Below are 20,407 nucleotides of genomic sequence, written 5' to 3'. Positions count from 1 at the left end.
GGTGATGTCTCTCTTGTGAATTCCCAAATTTTTTTTATCCCCAATGTCCTGCAAACCTCAAAATGTCTGCCACATTTTCTTTGCAATATTATTCCAAAATTCTCACGCTGTAGGAACAATAGTTAATCTGGTTTTGCAAGGGGGGTCACTTTGGTTTTTGGCCCGGTGCTCGGCGGCCATCTAGGGAAACCTACCAAACCCACACATTTCTGAAAACTAGACACCTGGCGGCTTCCAAGGAAGTATGGCTTGCGTGGATCCCCCAACGTTTCTTTACCCAGAATCCCCTGCAAACCTCAATTTTAGCTGAAAAAAATCACTTTTTTCACACATTTTGGGGTGGGAAAGTTGTGGCATCACCGGGCTCACACAAATTTACCACCACCCAGCGTTCCCCCAGGTCTCCCAGTAAAAATGGTGCCTCACTTGTGTGGGAGGCCCAAGTACCCGCGGCAGGCAAGGGCCCAAAATGCAGTGATGCGACATCAAAATGGCCTATCGCAAAACCACCTGGTTTTGCAAGGGGGGTCACTTAGGTTTTTGGCCCGGTGCTCGGCGGCCATCTAGGGAAACCTACTAAACCCAGACATTTATGAAAACTAGACACCCGGCGGATTCCAGGGAGGTATGGCTTGCGTGGATCCGCCAACGTTTTCTTACCCAGAATCCCCTGCAAACCTCAATTTTAGCTGAAAAAATCACTTTTTTCACACATTTTGGGGTGGGAAAGTTGTGGCATCACCGGGCTCACACAAATTTACCACCACCCAGCGTTTCCCCAGGTCTCCCGGTAAAAATGGTGCCTCACTTGTGTGGGAGGCCCAAGTACCCGCGGCAGGCAAGGGCCCAAAACGTAGTGAGGCGACATCAAAATGGCCTATCGCAAAACCACCTGGTTTTTCAAGGGGGGTCACTTTGGTTCTTGGCCCGGTGCTCGGCGGCCATCTAGGGAAACCTACCAAACCCAGACATTTCTGAAAACTAGACACCCGGGGGCTTCCAGGGAGGTATGGCTTGCGTGGATCCCCCCACGTTTCCTTACCCAGAATCCCCTGCAAACCTCAATTTTAGCTGAAAAAATCACTTTTTTCACACATTTTGGGGTGGGAAAGTTGTGGCATCACCGGGCTCACACAAATTTACCACCACCCAGCGTTCCCCCAGGTCTCCCGGTAAAAATCATGCCTCACTTGTGTGGGAGGCCCAAGTACCCGCGGCAGGCAAGGGCCCAAAACGTAGTGAGGCGACATCAAAATGGCCTATCGCAAAACCACCTGGTTTTGCAAGGGGGGTCACTTTGGTTTTTGGCCCGGTGCTCGGCGGTCATCTAGGGAAACCTACCAAACCCACGCATTTCTGAAAACTAGACACCCGGCGGCTTCCAGGGAGGTATGGCTTGCGTGGATCCCCCAACGTTTCCTTACCCAGAATCCCCTGCAAACCTCAATTTTAGCTGAAAAAATCACTTTTTCACACATTTTGGGGTGGGAAAGTTGTGGCATCACCGGGCTCGCACAAATTTACCACCACCCAGCGTTCCCCCAGGTCTCCCGGTAAAAATGGTGCCTCACTTGTGTGGGAGGCCCAAGTACCCGCGGCAGGCAAGCGCCCAAAACGTAGTGATGCGACATTTGGGATAGGCAATGTTGATGTCGCCTCACTACGTTTTGGGCCCTTGCCTGCCGCGGGTACTTGGGCCTCCCACACAAGTGAAGCACCATTTTTACCGGGAGACCTGGGGGAACGCTGGGTGGTGGTAAATTTGTGTGAGCCCGGTGATGCCACAACTTTCCCACCCCAAAATGTGTGAAAAAAGGGATTTTTTCAGCTAAAATTGAGGTTTGCAGGGGATTCTGGGTAAGGAAACGTGGGGGGATCCACGCAAGCCATACCTCCCTGGCAGCCGCCGGGTGTCTAGTTTTCAGAAATGCGTGGGTTTGGTAGGTTTCCCTAGATGGCCGCCGAGCACCGGGCCAAAAACCAAAGTGACCCCCCTTGCAAAACCAGGTGGTTTTGCGATAGGCCATTTTGATGTCGCCTCACTACGTTTTGGGCCCTTGCCTGCCGCGGGTACTTGGGCCTCCCACACAAGTGAGGCACGATTTTTACCGGGAGACCTGGGGGAACGCTGGGTGGTGGTAAATGTGTGAGCCCGGTGATGCCACAACTTTCCCACCCCACAATGTGTGAAAAAAGTGATTTTTTCAGCTAAAATTGAGGTTTGCAGGGGATTCTGGGTAAGGAAACGTTGGGGATCCACGCAAGCCATACCTCCCTGGAAGCCGCCGGGTGTCTAGTTTTCAGAAATGCGTGGGTTTGGTAGGTTTCCCTAGATGGCCGCCGAGCACCGGGCCAAGAACCAAAGTGACCCCCCTTGAAAAACCAGGTGGTTTTGCGATAGGCCATTTTGATGTCACCTCACTACGTTTTGGGCCCTTGCCTGCCGCGGGTACTTGGGCCTCCCACACAAGTGAGGCACCATTTTTACCGGGAGACCTGGGGGAACGCTGGGTGGTGGTAAATTTGTGTGAGCCCGGTGATGCCACAACTTTCCCACGCCAAAATGTGTGAAAAAAAGTGATTTTTTCAGCTAAAATTGAGGTTTGCAGGGGATTCTGGGTAAGAAAACGTTGGCGGATCCACGCAAGCCATACCTCCCTGGAATCCGCCGGGTGTCTAGTTTTCATAAATGTCTGGGTTTAGTAGGTTTCCCTAGCTGCCGGCAGGGCTAGGGTTCAAAAACTACAGCTAGTCACTTTGCCAAAAAGGGTCATTTTTCACTGCAAAATTGAGGTGTGACCACGTTGCGTTTTGCGCCGTTTCCTGTCGCGGGCACTAGGCCGACCCGCACAAGTGAGGTACCATTTTTCTTGTAGGACTTTGGGGAACGCGGGGTGGGTGGAAATTTGTGGATCCACGCAGATTCCAGAACTTTCCATCCCAGAAATGTGGGGAAAATGTGTTTTTTTTGTCATTTTTTTACGTTTGCAAGGGATTCTGGGTAACAGACCATGGTGGGAGGCAGTCAAGTCACCCCATCCTGGATTCCCCTGGGTGTCTAGTTTTCAAAAATGTATAGGTTTGCTAGGTTTCCCTAGGTGCCGGCAGGGCTAGGGTTCAAAAACTACAGCTAGTCACTTTGCCAAAAAAGGGTCATTTTTCACTGCAAAAGTGAGGTGTGACCACGTTGCGTTTTGCGCCGTTTCCTGTCGCGGGCACTATGTCGACCCGCACAAGTGAGGTACCATTTTTTTCGTAAGACTTTGGGGAACGTGGGGTGGTTGGAAATTTGTGGATCCACACAGATTCCAGAACTTTCCATCACAAAAACTTTGGGAAAATGTGTTTTTTTTTGTCATTTTTTTACGTTTGCAAGGGATTCTGGGTAACAGACCATGGTGGGAGGCAGTCAAGTCACCCCATCCTGGATTCCCCTGGGTGTCTAGTTTTCAAAAATGTATAGGTTTGCTAGGTTTCCCTAGGTGCCGGCAGAACTAGGGTTCAAAGACTACAGCTAGTCACTTTGCCAAAAAAGGGTCATTTTTCACTGCAAAATTGAGGTGTGACCACGTTGCGTTTTGCGCCGTTTCCTGTCGCGGGCACTAGGCCGACCCGCACAAGTGAGGTACCATTTTTCTAGTAGGACTTTGGGGAACGCGGGGTGGGTGGAAATTTGTGGATCCACGCAGATTCCAGAACTTTCCATCCCAGAAATGTGGGGAAAATGTGTTTGTTTTGTCATTTTTTTATGTTTGCAAGGGATTCTGGGTAACAGACCATGGTGGGAGGCAGTCAAGTCACCCCATCCTGGATTCCCCTGGGTGTCTAGTTTTCAAAAATGTATAGGTTTGCTAGGTTTCCCTAGGTGCCGGCAGGGCTAGGGTTCAAAAACTACAGCTAGTCACTTTGCCAAAAAAAGGTTCATTTTTCACTGCAAAATTGAGGTGTGACCACGTTGCGTTTTGCGCCGTTTCCTGTCGCGGGCACTAGGCCGACCCGCACAAGTGAGGTACCATTTTTCTCATAGGACTTTGGGGAACGCGGGGTGGGTGGAAATTTGTGGATCCACGCAGATTCCAGAACTTTCCATCTCAGAAATGTGGGGAAAATGTGTTTTTTTTGTCATTTGTTTACGTTTGCAAGGGATTCTGGGTAACAGACCATGGTGGGAGGCAGTCAAGTCACCCCATCCTGGATTCCCCTGGGTGTCTAGTTTTCAAAAATGTATAGGTTTGCTAGGTTTCCCTAGGTGCCGGCAGGGCTAGGGTTCAAAAACTACAGCTAGTCACTTTGCCAAAAAAGGGTAATTTTTGACTGCAAAATTGAGGTGTGACCACGTTGCGTTTTGCACCGTTTCCTGTCGTGGGCACTAGGCCGACCCGCACAAGTGAGGTACCATTTTTCTCGTAGGACTTTGGGGAACGCGGGGTGGGTGGAAATGTGTGGATCCACGCAGATTCCAGAACTTTCCATCCCAGAAATGTGGGAAAATGTGTTTGTTTTGTCATTTTTTTACGTTTGCAAGGGATTCTGGGTAACAGACCATGGTGGGAGGCAGTCAAGTCACCCCATCCTGGATTCCCCTGGGTGTCTAGTTTTCAAAAATGTATAGGTTTGCTATGTTTCCCTAGGTGCCGGCAGGGCTAGGGTTCAAAAACTACAGCTAGTCACTTTGCCAAAAAGGGGTCATTTTTCACTGCAAAATTGAGGTGTGACCACCTTGCGTTTTGCGCCGTTTCCTGTCGCGGGCACTAGGCCGACCCACACAAGTGAGGTACCATTTTTCTCGTAGGACTTTGGGGAACGCTGGGTGGGTGGAAATTTGTGGATCCACGCAGATTCCAGAACTTTCCATCCCAGAAATGTGGGGAAAATGTGTTTTTTGTTGTCATTTATTTACGTTTGCAAGGGATTCTGGGTAACAGACCATGGTGGGAGGCAGTCAAGTCACCCCATCCTGGATTCCCCTGGGTGTCTAGTTTTCAAAAATGTATAGGTTTTCTAGGTTTCCCTAGGTGCCGGCAGGGCTAGGGTTCAAAAACTACAGCTAGTCACTTTGCCAAAAAGGGGTCATTTTTCACTGCAAAATTGAGGTGTGACCACGTTGCGTTTTGCGCCGTTTCCTGTCGCGGGCACTAGGCCGACCCGCACAAGTGAGGTACCATTTTTCTCGTAGGACTTTGGGGAACGCGGGATAGGTGGAAATTTGTGGATCCACGCAGATTCCAGAACTTTCCATCCCAGAAATGTGGGGAAAATGTGTTTTTTTTGTCATTTTTTTACGTTTGCAAGGGATTCTGGGTAACAGACCATGGTGGGAGGCAGTCAAGTCACCCCATCCTGGATTCCCCTGGGTGTCTAGTTTTCAAAAATGTATAGGTTTGCTAGGTTTCCCTAGATGCCGGCAGGGCTAGGGTTCAAAAACTACAGCTAGACTCTTTGCAAAAAAAGTGTAAATTTTCAGTGTGAAAATGTGGTGTGTTCAGCTTAGGTTTTGAGCCACTTCCTGTCGTGGGCACTATGCCTACCCACACAAGTGAGGTACCATTTTTATCGGGAGACTTAGGGTAGTTCAGATTTGTAAAGCAACTGTTATTACCTATTGATTTTGGATGCATTTCTCCCTTCCAAATGAAAGACATTGTGTAAAAAAAAAGTCATTTTGAAAAATGACCAATAATTGTCATGCAAGTATGAGTATTCCCAATTTCTAAAATGTGCAAATATGCACTGTTTCTAAACTCTGTAATTTGTTCCCATTTCAGAAATACATAGGTGTCTTTCATACCGATTTTTCCATGTATACATTTTCCCACAATAATTGCTATATACCCGGAACAAAAAAAAAAACATTACAAAATGCTGCTCAGTTTTTCACTCTGGGTTCGTTGGGCTCTTGGTGAACCTACAAGTCCTATATATCCCCACAACCAGGAAGGTCCAGTGGATGTAACGGTACATTGCTTTCTAAGAGATGTGATAATTAGAAGAAGTTACAGGTGAAAACGTTGACTCAAAAGGTTGCTTTTTTCAACTAATTTTTAATTTTTCCTATATTTAACTGGTAGTTTCTATAAAGAAACCTTGATGGATCTACACAAATGACCCCTTGCTGAATTTAGAATTTTGTCTACTTTTCAAAAATGTATAGCTTTCCAGGATCCATTATTGTTTTTGTACCCATTTCTACCATTAACTGGAAGGAGGTTGAAAGCACAAAAAATAGCAAAAATAGGGTATGTCCCAGAAAAATGCCAAAACTGTGTAAAAAATGTTGGTTTTCTAACAAAACTCTGTCATTCCCTAAAAGCTGGAGAAATGGTGATTTCAGCCCCACAAACCCTTTTTTGATACCATCTGCAGAGAAAAACCCAGAAGCTTTCATTTGCAGCCCGTTTTTCCCATTTTTCACAAAAAAAACAAAATTTTGCTGTATTTTGACTAATTTCTGGGAACCCTCTAGGAGAATCCACAAACCCTGGGTACCTTTAGAATCCCCAGGATGTTGGAAGAAAAGGACGCAAATTTGGCGTGGATACCTAATGTGGTCAAAAAGTTACAGGGGCCTAAGCGCGCACTACCCCAAATAGCCCAAAAAAGGCTTAGCACAGGAGGGGAAAAGGCCTAGCAGCGAAGGGGTTAATCTTGCATGTGCTCGCCCGCATTTCTGGAGCCTCGTTGGGGAAATCATTATGCCTACGGAGATCAAAGGATTTTGGCTGTAACTCTGCGTTGAAAGAATATCATGGGGTCACCAAATTACGCCAATTCCACAGGCGGAATGAAACATTCTGACACCCCCCTAAACATACCTCTCTGCTGCTCTTTTGTTCTCCTCCCAACACTGCCCCATATCTCTATGCTGCCCCTTTCCCCATTAAATATTTATTTCTCACACTCATTCTCTCACTATTCAGCCTCTACCTCAATTCTCTCCTTTCCTACCCTTCCCCTCATTCTCTTTCCCTCCCTCGGTCTCATGTGCACCTCTAAAGGTTACATGTATCTCTCTTCTCAGTCTTTTCTCACTTTCTCCTGTTTTACCTTCAATGTCTTTTCCCCCTTTTCTCTTATCCTCAATGCCCTCACACACTCATTCACACCTAACCTTCTTCCTCCCTCTTGTATCCCAGTTTAGTGTATTATACATACCTCCATCACAGTCTACTCATTTTCCCATCCCCTTACCCCACTATGTCTCACACAGCCCCTCTCTTTCTTACTTGTCTCTACTACTTCAATATCTGTCTTCACTCACGTAGGGCCAGCACTAAGATTGTTGCCATCCCTTGATGAAGTCAATTTTTCTCTACCAACCACTCTATCAATGGTGGTACATTTGAAGCTTTTCCTGGAAACATGAGATCCCCCCACCCCCCTCCGGAGGGTGCCTGGGCACCCACCTAGTATTCTCTTCCATAGAAATATCCCCTAATCTCTCCTGTAATTTACATAACACAGTGATAATTTAAAGATGAAACAAGGATGATTTTTAGTTGAAAAATTTGAGCAACAAAAGTTTGGGACAGTTTATAAATTATTGGAATATGTTGATGCTTTGCTTTTTCACGTATTAAGAAGTATCTCTTACCTCGTAGGTCATTGTTATTTGGAGCAACAGAGTCACAGCCTAAGTAAGTATGCTCTAGATCAGTGTTTCTTAATGTTTTGAGTTCTGTGAACCCCTACTAAATACCTACTGAAACTGAGGGGGCCACTAATGAATCATTATTGGAATCTGAAGTCCCCAGCACAGTCATTCCTTGAAGCCGGAGACCCAGACCAAAGCATTTTAGATAACTTGAACTGCAAAATAATACACAAAAAATCTAGAAACAAGCATTAGTCAAACAAATACACAAATGATTAAATATTTTATCTAATTTGTTAAATATATTTTAAAAAATTAATGGGTAGGTTGGAGCTTTTCTAAATTCAATTAGGGACACTCTCCGTCCATACTATATTCTGTTTCATTCACTTACATCGCTCCCACTAATGAATCTGAGGGTACTAACTTAATTTTTAGCTTCCAATTTCAAATACCCTCACATTTGCATAACATTTTAAAATGTACAATATTACATCTTGCTTCTTTATATTCTCTTTTTTCATCTATTAAAATGATTTCATTTTCGTGGCCGTGGTGAAATCCCAGGGGTCCCACGACCACAGGTTAAGAACCACTGCTCTAGAAAGGCCCACAGGTGACAACTTCTTCAAAAAGGATCCGAATGCGTGCGCCGGGTGCTGTGCAGTCCCAGCCGCGGTGCTGCGCCTGCGCAAAGCATTGAGGGCCACCCGTGAGGCTAGGATTGCAGTGCACTGGCAGTGCGGTGAGCCTCACTCTGAGCAGGGGTGGCACTGTTGCAAGAAACCAGCAGCAGAGCTATGTTGTGTGTTGCTACGAGGATTGTAATGGGAACGTTAAATGGCAGGATTGAGGCACATTGGCAGAGCCAGGACGTGCATTATATGCAGGGCTTTAAGTAGGATGAAAAAACTGGGGGGAGAGAGGGTCTCTCAAAGGGGTGTGACCAATGTATTTGAGGATTTAAGGGCGTGCCTTAAAAACAAGATAAGCTAAAAATCTGTGCTTAGCATAGTGTGGCGCCCGACTTGTATTTTGCTGTTTATGTCATTGCGTCCAGATATATGATTCAACAAGTAACATCATACCTACAATTTAGGAGTATTGGTTTTGTCAATGGTTGTTAGTTGCATAAGATAAATAAGCAACAACTATGGCTTGTATATAATATTGAAAAAAAGCTTCCACTTAAAGCTCTGGTGACACCACGACGATGTTGCTGCTCCTGAGTTTCAAAAAGAGAAGGGAAATCCAGAGAGAAAATGACTCTCTTTAAGGATTTCCCTTCGTCTACAACTCTCACCTGGCATGATGTCATGCCGTAACTTCTCCACTAGTGAGAAGTAAGCAGTGTGAACACTGCACATCCATGTGCCTGCTCTCACTGCAGTCCGGAGGGCACAAAACAGAGACCGATAGAGACCCGTTTCGAGGCCTCCTTTAAAAAGAAACTGCCGTGCCCTACACCAATGAGACCCGGCCCACTTAAAGCTCTGGTTATAGGCAGTAATGTTTTCTAACTGGACTGGATTTCCCAGAGTTCACTTCGGTGGGAGCACTATGCAAGCTTGTTTAAAAGAGTACCTTGCACCTGGGGCATCGGTAGAGCCCTTACGTGCACCTGCGGTTTCTGCGTGGGCAGGTTCGTGAGATGGCGGAGGCTTTCGATTGGCGGGTGGGCAGGCAGGTGAGTCTCGTGAGCTAATTGCGGATTCTGATTGGGCTGGCACAGAGCAATTATCCGAATTGTTGCGCAGGTGAGCACGCGGCTAAGGGTCAAGCCGTGTGGGAACGAGAGCCTGCGGTGTCGCGGAAGCAGCGCCGCAGAGTACATTATACTGGGTGAGTGCGGTCTGTTTATGGAGAGCAATTGTTTGATAAACAGAGATTCCGCGGGGACTTTATTGCTGTTCTGTAGAAACGTGATGGCAGAAAGTGAGTAAATCATGGTTTAGCTTACTCCGGCAGGGGTCAGAAAATACGCCATTCTTCCCAGTGCTTAATTTGAACTGGTGGTTGCAGGTGGGGCCCACCGGCATTTATTTTCTCTCATCGGACTTTGGCCCATTTCAAGAAAATTACAAAGGCGGAAAACTTGTGAGTAGTGCCTTTCGCAGTAAAATTCGACATTTCAACCTGGTCGGTTTAAGGGGTATCAAGCGCGGCCCGGATCCGCGTGTGAAACCCCCGCAGCCCAAAAAAACGCGGTCTCCTACCTCTCGAAAGCGCCCTTCCCTTTAAATTAAAACCCATCAAACGCAAGGGACGGAAGGCTAAGAACGGGAGGGACGGAAGGCTAAGAACGGGAGGGACGGAAGGCTAAGAACGCAAGGGATGGAAGGCTAAGAACGGGAGGGATGGAAGGCTAAGAACGGGAGGGATGGAAGGCTAAGAACGGGAGGGATGGAAGGCTAAGAACGGGAGGGATGGAAGGCTAAGAACGGGAGGGATGGAAGGCTAAGAACGGGAGTGACGGAAACCGAACGTTTTTATCCTCAGCTGAGGTCCTTATAATCGGCCCCACTAAACGCCGCCCAACGCTAGAGATGAGCTGTCCACCCCCCTTGGGGCGAGGAGGCTTCGTGGCACACTAGAATCATTTCAAGGCGCACCGGGTGGGTACCTTCACTTCTCGTTTCATTGAACTCGGGGCAATATAATGAGGTGAACGCGCATAATGGGACCTGCTGCTTTGCGCACTAGCGTCGCTATGTTCCAAGGAATGGTTACGAACCTTGTGAAGGATGGCGCCTTTTAAAGCATGCTCGACCAATGCTCTTTTACGCAATGACAGTTTCTCGGGGGACGGGGGGCGTTACAGAGACTGCTTGAGGCGTAGGTAAAGCAGACACGTGTCAAGGGCCCCAAACTACCAAGCTCCCCCTGAAAGTGCATTTTTTCCTTCACTCCATCTCACTACTGCATGTTCTTGTCTCTCTCCACCAAGGCAGGGACATCTTAATAACTTTGGAAGCCCTGGGAAAAACTTATTCTGGGACCCCTGAGTCTCTGTGAAGTTGCATCAAAGGCTTTGAGCAGTGGGAATGCTGCAGAGTTGAGGCCTTTTTTTCACCCTGAGGTCAAAAATGGAGAGTCCGAGTGGGACCCGTCTGAGCTCCTGCTTTTAAGAACTGCCGGTGCATCGGCAGGACTCGGCCAACTCGACGCCCTGCCTGTTCGGACAACCGCTTTTAATTCCCGATCCAGTTATAGCTAACCCAATCCCTCTTTGGCCGGGTCACTGTCAGTGCACACATCTGTTGAACATCAGGACAACCCAATATGCCCACACAAGAGCTCGGTAACTATATATCCAATAATACAAAACATTACGTGGGACTCATTTAAGGTAAGAAACCTTATATGTGAATTAGAGGGTTCTGCACATTAACACATTCTAGGGGAATATCTAAAAAAAGAGGCACGTGATGTAGAAAATGCAAACGCTCTTCAGGAAAGTAAGCATGCGTAAATGTAAACGGGGCTGTATACTCGCATGAGGCATCTTCTTACGGTCATTAAGAAACTACTAATTTGGCCTTTAAAGTTAAGGAACTGAAAATGGAGCCATTATGGAGTTGTTTAAAAATCCATTTTTAATTACTGCAGAGTCTAAACACTTGCAGTGAAACTGCCAAGGGAATTTAGAAGCTCAAAAGAGGGCAGGGGGCTTAGAGACACGGACAGCAAATCAACCACTGCAGTCTCATAAGAAGCCCAAAGAGCAGAAAAGGAGCTACACAAAAGTGCGTGTGTCTGAATAATTCAGTACTGTTCCTAGAGCCGAAGCTACAAGAATGCCAAGTCTGGCCTCCCTGTCCACCTTGGGAGCCTGAAACTGCACATTAGACCCTTGTGAGGCAGTAAAGGCGGCAGTAACGGCGCCGCCCCGGTAAGCGGGAGCACCTGCCAGCAGGGGCTGCACACAGAAGTCTTGGGACCATGGATGGAATTGTGCGCGAGAGCCGGTGCTTTTGTCCTTTAAGGTACAGTCTCCCACCTCCAACCCCCCCCCCCCTTCCCTCGGCAGGCAGATAAATCGATAAATTGGCTCTTTCCTACACCGGGGGGAGAAGAGGATGCCTGCCAGCCTTTGTAAGACTTAGGGGGCGACACCTGGTTCAGATGAGCACCTAAGCTCTCAGTCTAGGTGTGCGCCACTCCACCCGTCTCTCCTAGACCTTGTAGAAAGCTTGTCCATGTGTCCTGCCTTCACCTGCGCCCTCGGAGAAGCAGTGGACGTGGCAGACAATGGAAAGTCAAATGTACTAATCTAACTCCAGCCCTAGAATATTTTGGGTAAAGTTATAAAGGCCCCCTTGTATTTTAGGAAGGGTTGACGCGTAGTAATTTTGAATTGCAGAAAGTGCTGCCCGAATGGTGCCGCTCAGCCTAAACCACCTAGCAATACCTTGCAGAAGGGGCTGCTTTCCATGCCTTATTGATCTGAAAGTACTGGCACAGATTTCATGTTCAGCAACTTTACAGATGACCTGCACACCCACTGCCTGCAGGGCTTTCTAGCTCACCTTAATTTCTGTCATTTATCTGCCCCTCAGTGGGAGACGAGTGGTGCTGGAACAATTTCCATAGCGGGGGTGCTGCCATCAACGTTGCATCCCTGAAGCCACAGGGATTGTGACAAATCAGAGTATCTTACAAAGAAAGTATAGCACGCAATGGTCATTCAGCAGGAGAGTGGTTATGTGTGGTATGTAGTTGGTGTTGCGTTTTGGAGCACGCTGTCGCAAATAAGACACTGAAGCATGGTGGGATAGCGCACTGTCACTTAAGGACATTTTCTATTGGCCCAAAAAATCGCACTGACAGTGCAGTTTAACTGATAATGCCACCGCTCATGAACAATGTGTTAAAAAAAAACATGTTTCCGCAAATATTTAAAACACGCACATCACCAAATCAAGTGTTTTTATTTGTTTTGAACCTCCTCAAATCTTTGAATGCATCACCCTTCAGAATAAAAAAAAAGTCTGTCCTTAACTGCTGTGTTGTTTTGAGTTTTGAAATATTTGTCCAGTGTATTCAGTTATTTAAATGTTGTATATTAGAAAAACACAGCATTTCCTTCTCCATTATTTTGTACCCAAGCCGGATTGCCATGTAGTTCACTTTACAAAATGCTCTAAGTTTCCAGTTCAAGAAAAATAGACAATGAGAAATTGGGTTGTTGGTTGACTTGGGTGTGAGCCCTGGTAAAACAGCCACAATCCCTTTCAGGGTAAACCAGAAAAGTCACTATAATAACCTGTGCTTAATCCTGGGTAGCTAAACTCGAAAAGCAGCCAGGCATAATTTAAAGGCAGCGCGGAAAGTATTTATGCTGGGCACACAGTAATAGTGAAAATGCAAAGAAAAATTCCACACCAATTTAGAAAAATAGAGTAGATGTTAAATTATTTATCACCAAAATCCAATCAATAGAACCAGAGTTATGAATTTAAGTTTTTAGCAAAAGCCAGTGCCCAAAAATCAAAGCGCCAACCATGGAATCTAACTGTGATACCGGGTCAAAGTTTAAAAATATGCCCAACCGTTGTGGGGCATGGTCAGCTCTTCCCTTTGGACTTTGAATAAAAAAATTTGAAGGAAAAGTTCAGTGGGGCAAGGCTGCAGGTGGTGTCCATGGAGGAAGTGTCCTCACCGGTGAGCCTTGGGTCATAGGCATGGTGAAGATTTCTACATTCTGGATTAGTCACTTAAATGAACGTCAAAAATCTTCAGTTTGACAAGGCAGATGCCTGTAGCCAGAGACAATTCCACGGGGGCTGATACCCCTGTGGTGAAGGACCACTCGTAAGGATTTGCTGTTGCAGTTAAGAATTTGGCCGAGAAGCTGCAGTGTAATTTCAACCGGCCATGCACCTCCTGGTGGATGGGCGAGCAGGTTGGTCATGGTCTCATCCTGATTCTCAAAGCAGTTTTTGGCCAACATTTTTTAAGTTCTAAGTTCTGAGATTTGGCCATCTGGGTACCTTTAGCACCGCAACCAAGGGTCCAAGACTGGTGGGACACCTCTTAGGGATTCAGAACTCACTTGGGCTGGGTCCAGGTGTGGGTTCAAGATTGGGGGAGCCACTTATATCCCTGTGGCTATGAACAGGAGGCCGGCAAACTAGCCCTTGGAGTCACTTTGGTGACTCCAAGGGCTAAAGGGCAAAATCCGACTTTACCATTAAATAGAATTTTCCATTCTAATTTCATAGCTACCGAACATGAAAGGGATACCTGGTCCCAATCTAAAGTTAACTAGCTTACCCTGACTAAGCACGTGGTTCCTGCTTGGACTGGGTGCATACCTCTGCCAACCAGAAACCCAATTTTAATCACAATATTAACATGTTTAAAGGAGCTAGCACAAGCACTTTAGCACTGCTTAGCAATGGTAATGTGTGCAGAGTTTTAAGGCCAGCAACAGGAGGCTGGAAGGCAAAAGGTTGAAGGTAAAAACACACCAATGATGTTGGGTTGAACTACAACATCAATCTTTTTCTAGATGAAGGATTCTTTGAGGAAATTGTGTCAATTTGCATGCCAAACTGGTCAAGGGAGCTTGAAGGCACTATTATGGGGGTCTCACTCTAGGGCAAACCTGAGGACTCCCACTGTACTTGTGTAGTTGAAAATATTCATGGGCCTAACGCTCAATGTGGTAATAGTGCACAAAACCATACAGGCCACTGGTCAACTCATGTATTTTGGGCAACATCCAGCATCACACCAGTCAAGAGGAGAGAAAGGCGTTTGATTCTGTAGTGTACGTTGCATTTCAATGATAATTGCACTGTATTGCCCTTGGACCACCCAGAGCGGGCAGGTTGTTCAAAATTCAACTTGTTGTGGAAAGTTACTCTGCCAAGTTTCTAGAGATCTGTACTGCTGGAAAGAATACAGCTATTGATGAGTCCCGGATCAGGTTCTAAGCTGATGTTCTTACAGTACATGCCAAGCAAGAGCTTGTTACAGCATCAAGATGTACATGTTGCTCGAACTCTACTGGTTAAGTCAAAATTACCAGCTTACACAGTGACACCATGTCACAAGATTAACAGCTCATTTAAAATGATCTCCTGCATAGACGCCTGAAGAAGGGGTGCTGCAGCATCCCCAAAATAACTAGGCCAGGGTTCAGAAGGTGAACGGGTAACAGATGCCTTTTATATTTTGTTTTTATCATGACCTATTTGTGGTGTTATCATAGAGAGGTCAAATGTCAGGCTATGCCATCTTACAAATTGCTGCTTATACTTTTAATATAGTAATTTACATAAGATAGACCTAGCGCCCTTAGTGTGGTCTTCCTCCAAACTTTTCCATTAACTTCATTTTTGTGCCTAGGTTTGTTAGCCTTGGGACTCTGTGCACTTTACCACTGCTAACCAATGCTAAAGCACATATGCACACTTTCCTAAACATGGCTTGATGGCTGACACCTGATTGGCAAATTTAATTTATCTATACCACTCCTTGACGAGTGGTATACCATGTACCCAGAGCCTATAAATTAAATGCTATCAATGGGCCTGTTGCACTTTTTGTGCCATCCACTTAAGTAGCTGTTAGAAATGGGGGTCTCTAGTTGGCAATGGCTGGCCACTGTCCAAGTAGGGACCCTTCTTCCTAAGTCAGAGTAAGCAGCCTACACCCTTTGACAACCCCTGCTCAACCCTGTGGTAACGTAGCACGAGCAGCTAGGCTTATCTCAGAGGCAGTGTGTGAAGCATTTATGACCATACACAGTAATATAATGAGGAACACTACAAATGGACACCACTCGAGTAGTTATGAAAAATAGGTATTTTTATATAGACTTAATCACAAGACCAATAACAGTAAAAAATCCACAATACTATAAAAATATAATTACTTTAGAAATGCTGCAAGGAAAAATAGTTCAGGATGCACAAAACAATGTCTAGTTCAAGGCAGGGGTCTCTGCGACCCTTTTACTCACAAAGTATCTGGTTCCTGGAGCAAAGCAACAAAAATGTCGCTAAGGAGTTGTAGCGAAAAACTTCCTCACGCTAACCAGCGATGCGTTGAATCCTTACCGCAAGGGAAGATGATGCGCTGGGTTGCGGGCAGGACAAAGCGACAAGCTTCCTCACGCTAAGCCGGTGATGCGATAAAATCCTTGCCGCGAAGGGAGGATGATGCACCGAGCCTGTTGCGTGTGCGAGCCTGTTGCGTGTGCGATTCTGCTGCGTTGAAGAAAATGGCGCTCCGCGAGGGAGCGACGATCTGGATATGATGCGGGGAAAATGGCGAACGCTCGGCGTCCGCGCTGCGATGAGCTTGATGCGATGATTTGGGGTTAGCGAGCGCTTTGGGGCCCGCTAACAAACAATGCGACAATCCTCGGATAGCGGGCGTTTTCATGCCCGCAGACAGGTGCTGCGCCGATCTTCGGATAGCGGGCGTTTTCAGGCCCGCAGACAGGTGCTGCGCCGATCTTCGGGGTTAGCGAGCACTCGGCGACAGCGGAGCGGCGATTTTCCTCACGCTCACCAGCTGCAGCGGCTCGCTAACGGGGGTTAGCGTCGATTTCCAGCGCTCTCTTCTCAACCGTAAACTAGAGGCCCTGGAACTCACAGGAGCCTCACCTGCCGATAGAAATCCTCGCTGGGAGGAAACAGGAGGCTGATGGTGGAGTCTGATGTGCCTGAGACTCCAGCAGGAGGCTAGCGGTCTTCTAGCCCTTGGGTAGTTGCTGTAGCTAAAATAAAAGTTCAATCCAAGTTTATTTCCTCTTCTCTTGAGTCCAGTAGTAACAACTGCAGGCCAGTCCCAGAAACGGCACACAAGCATAAGGACAGTCCTTCTCCTGCAGATTCCTGTAGTCACACGGACAGAGGTTCTTCTTGTTGTCCAGGAGCAATACAAATTGTAGGGGTTTGTGCACAAATATTTATACCCCCAAAGTCTTTGTTCTTAGGGGTCCCAAGTCTCTGAACCCAGCCAGAACCAGTTCTGCCCAGCCCTGGAGCACTTTGTTGATCAGGCTGCATCCTTCCTTTCAGAAAGAGGGGGCCTGCCTCAGACGCACAGTGGGAGGTGGAGCCAGCATTCACCTTGCCAGGCAAGCCCTATTCAAGTGCAGGAGCTACCCCTCCCCTCACACCAAGGCAGGTCGCTCTATTCAACCCAGGTCTGACTCAGCCTGCTCTGTCCCTCCAAAACCAGACAGCCAATACACATAATAGCAGAGCAAACTGGAAGGCTTAGGCAAGAAAGTACCTATACTCTAAAAGTGGTAGTTTCAAACACAGAATAAAAAAATAACCTTCACTAAAAGATGTATTTTAATATTCTGAGCTCAGGCATACTAAATTTGTTTTTCTACCATGTTCTGTGGGTCAGTTAGGACAATAGAATGTAATAGCCCAGACCTCCCATTCTGGCCTATGGAGAACAGGTAGCCTTACAGTAGTGAAAAACGAAATTGGGTGTGATTCACTACTAGGACATGCTACATACAACAGGGCATGTCCTACCTTACACATACAATGCGCCCTATCATAAGGGGGGCTTACAGGATGCCAAGGGAAGGTTTAGGGGCTGGGAAGTGGGTGCACTTCACAGCCAAGATGGCAGTTCTGGACTGCACTCAGACACTGCAGTGGCAGGTCTGAGACGCACTTTACAAGCCGCTTCTGTGGGTGGCACAAACCAGTGCTGCAGGCCCACCAGCAGCATTCGGTTTACCAGCCCTGGGCACACACAGGCCACGCTACTAGGGACTAACAGGTAAACCAAATAAGCCAATCATGGATGTACCAATTCATGTGTCATCTTTACAAAGGGAGCATTCGCGCTGTGGCACTGAATGGCAGTGGCCCAGAGCATCTATAACCAGCAAAAACAGAGGAGACGCAGCGAAAAAAGGAAGGGAGACTCACGCCAATGGTGCCAGGTTTAACAGTAGCAATATGAAACCTATTACGGCCTGCCAATGCAGCCTGAATGCAATTTTACACTGCCAATTTGAGTTGACAGTATAACCCCCTTGCAAGCCTTAGACCCCCCTTTTTTATTACATATGTCACCGCTAAAGTATGCCCTAGGTAGCCCAATAGATGGGATGCGTTTTAATTAAAAAGGTTCTTGTAATTAAAATGTTCTTTTAAGTTTTGTGTCCTGGTAGTGCAAAGCTCCTTTATTTGTTTTTTTTACTAATGTGATGCCTACTTGTTGCATAGGATAACATCGAGCTGTCTTTTTTTCAATTTAATTAGTGATACACACTAAAAGATGTTTGCTCACCCACTGGTAGCTTCGCACAAAGCAATTGAGCTTATCCAAAGAGGCAATATCTCATGTAATGCATTTGTGCAACATGTAAACACAGTAGTGCAATGAAAACACCACAAAGACAAACAGTTGATGGACAGAATGCAGAACAATGTCATACATTCACCCCAGTACAGAGATCTGGGCCTAAATCCATCGTTTTTTTTGCTCACCATGCCACCCCAGTTTAAACCTGGCCATATGCAAATCAGTCTTGAGCCTGTGCCTCATGGGAACAGTCCAGCCCGAATTGCCAAGCCTGGTCCTCCCTGGACTGGAAACAAGCATCCTAGGACCAGTTTCGGGGTTTCACCCCTCTTCAGCCAGGATAGCTTGATTCCAGTGGCATGGAGAGCACGGGACTCATGTCTGAGCATACCTGCCCAACTCGGGGTGACAAATGCAAAAACTGTTGATGGACAGAATGCAGAACAATGTCATACGTTCACCCCAGTACAGAGATCTGGGCCTAAATCCATCGTTTTTTTGCTCACCATGCCACTGGAATCAAGGTATCCTGGCTGAAGAGGGGTGAAACCCCGAAACTGATCCTAGGATGCTTGTTTCCAGTCCAGGGAGGACCGGGCCAGGCAGTTCGGGCTGGACTGTTCCCATAGGGCACAGGGTGAAGACTGATTTACATATGGCTGGGTCCAAACTGGAATGGCATGGTGAGCAAAAAAACAATGGATTTAGGCCCAGATATCTGTACTGGGTTGAATGTATGACATTGTTCAGCATTCTGTCCATCAATAGTTCTTTTTGCATTTGTCAAAACCACAAAGACTCCACACAGGTTTAGAAAAAAAGAAAATAATTTCATATATCAAGACAAGCATGACTAGAATCCAACAAGTAGAAGTCAAGTTATGAATTTTTAAATAATGCATAGTTCTAGCGCTTAGCTATAAGCACCAATGGGTGTTACCTGGTCATGGTTGACCAGTGCACCAGGCACAAGAGCATTGGTAGAGACTTTGATATCCTGGAGTCTCACACAACAGGAGGCAAGCCAACAATCCCTTGGAGATCACTTTGGTGCAAAAGCAGAGTCTAGCTTTCTTCAGCAGAGTTAGAGCAGCAGGACTACACAAAAGAAAAGCAGCCCTTCCAGGTCAGCAGTACAGCAGTGTGTCAGTCTTTGATGCAGCACAGCAGCTCTTCTGATGGAGTAAAGTTGTAGTTCCAGGGTCTTACTTAATGTGGTCAAAAACCCAATATATATACCTAAATCTGCCTTTGAAGTGGGATCGACTTCAGAGAATGGTCTTGAAGTGCACGAGTAACTTCTTCCTCAGCCCTGGCTCCAGACTATCTGTGTGGGATAATTTGACCTTTGTGTGGAGTAAGTCCACTACCTATTCAGATGTGTCGGCCCCTCCCACTCTCCCTCACTACCCAGGAAGAGCCATCAAAATGAAGATGACTAGTTAAACACACCTAACCTTCTTGCGTTTGTGGCTGTTTTGAGGGAATTCAGAAAGTAGCTGTCATCCACCCCAGACATGTGTTGAGACAGGCTGTAGGAGCACAGAGCAGAGAAATGTCCACTTTCTAAAAGTGGCATTTCTGAAATGGTAAATAAAACTTTACCATTAAAGAAGATATATCATTACCATTCCAAAGATATAAAACATGACATGGCTATTCCTTTCTAATCAGGAATTACAACTCTAAGTATATTAAGGAATTCTCAATTTTAACCTAATAGAGAAGTAGGCCTCACAGTAGTGAAAATGATTTTGGGTGTTGGTCACTACCAGGACATGCAGCACTTAAAAGTACATGTCATAACTTTTACATTTACAGCGCCCTCCCCTGGAAGGCCTGAGACAGGTTTGAAGGCCCACTTGTGTGGGAGGCACAGTCTGTGCTGCAGGCCCTCTTTTAGCTTTTAATTTACAGGCCCTGGTATATGGTACACCACTTTACAAGGGACTTGCAAGTAAATTAAATATTACTCGGGTATATACCAATGTTACCATGTTTAGGAGTGAAGCACAGGCACTTTAGCACTGGTCAGCAGTTTTAAACTGCTAAGAGTCCTAAGGCTAACAAAAAGGAATTAGCAAAAACAGGCGGTAAGCAGCTAAAAAATTCTGTCAAATAATGACAGATCTAAATCATTGCTTTAGATTCAATTGGCATCTTTCATTTGCTTGTAAGTCCCCAGCAAAGTGGTACTACATGTACACAGGGCCTGTAAATTAAATGCTGCAATTTGGCCTGCAGCACTCGTGCTACCCACTTATGTAGCCGTTTAAACATTTCAGGCCGCAATTGCAGCCTGCATGTATAGTTTTAAACTGCCATTTCGACCTAGAGAGATAAACCACTATCCAGGACAATTTTTTTTTTTTTTTTTTTAATTTTTTTTTTTTGCACACGTCACCCCTAGGGTAAGTCCTGGACAGCCAGAGGGAAGGGTGCAGTGTATTTACAAATTTGGACATGTACTTTTATATGCCCTGGTAGCAAAAACCTCTCATTCTGTTTTTCACTACTGTG

General features: G+C 46.3%; 1 long non-coding RNA gene across 3 annotated transcripts in view; it reads left to right on the top strand.

The window, feature by feature from the left end:
* The first annotated feature begins 9,306 nt into the window (after positions 1-9,306).
* Positions 9,307-20,407, top strand: part of LOC146782845 (uncharacterized) — a 414,494-nt gene continuing 403,393 nt past the window's right edge. For all 3 annotated transcript variants that reach the window (XR_014971967.1, XR_014971966.1, XR_014971968.1), the window contains exon 1: positions 9,307-9,433. This is a non-coding gene — a long non-coding RNA (uncharacterized LOC146782845). The remainder of the gene's footprint in view (positions 9,434-20,407) is intronic.

This window comes from Triturus cristatus, chromosome 12 (assembly GCF_964204655.1).
Source record: "Triturus cristatus chromosome 12, aTriCri1.1, whole genome shotgun sequence".
Classification (NCBI taxonomy): Eukaryota; Metazoa; Chordata; class Amphibia; order Caudata; family Salamandridae; genus Triturus; species Triturus cristatus.
This window is presented reverse-complemented; position numbering and strand designations above follow the sequence as displayed.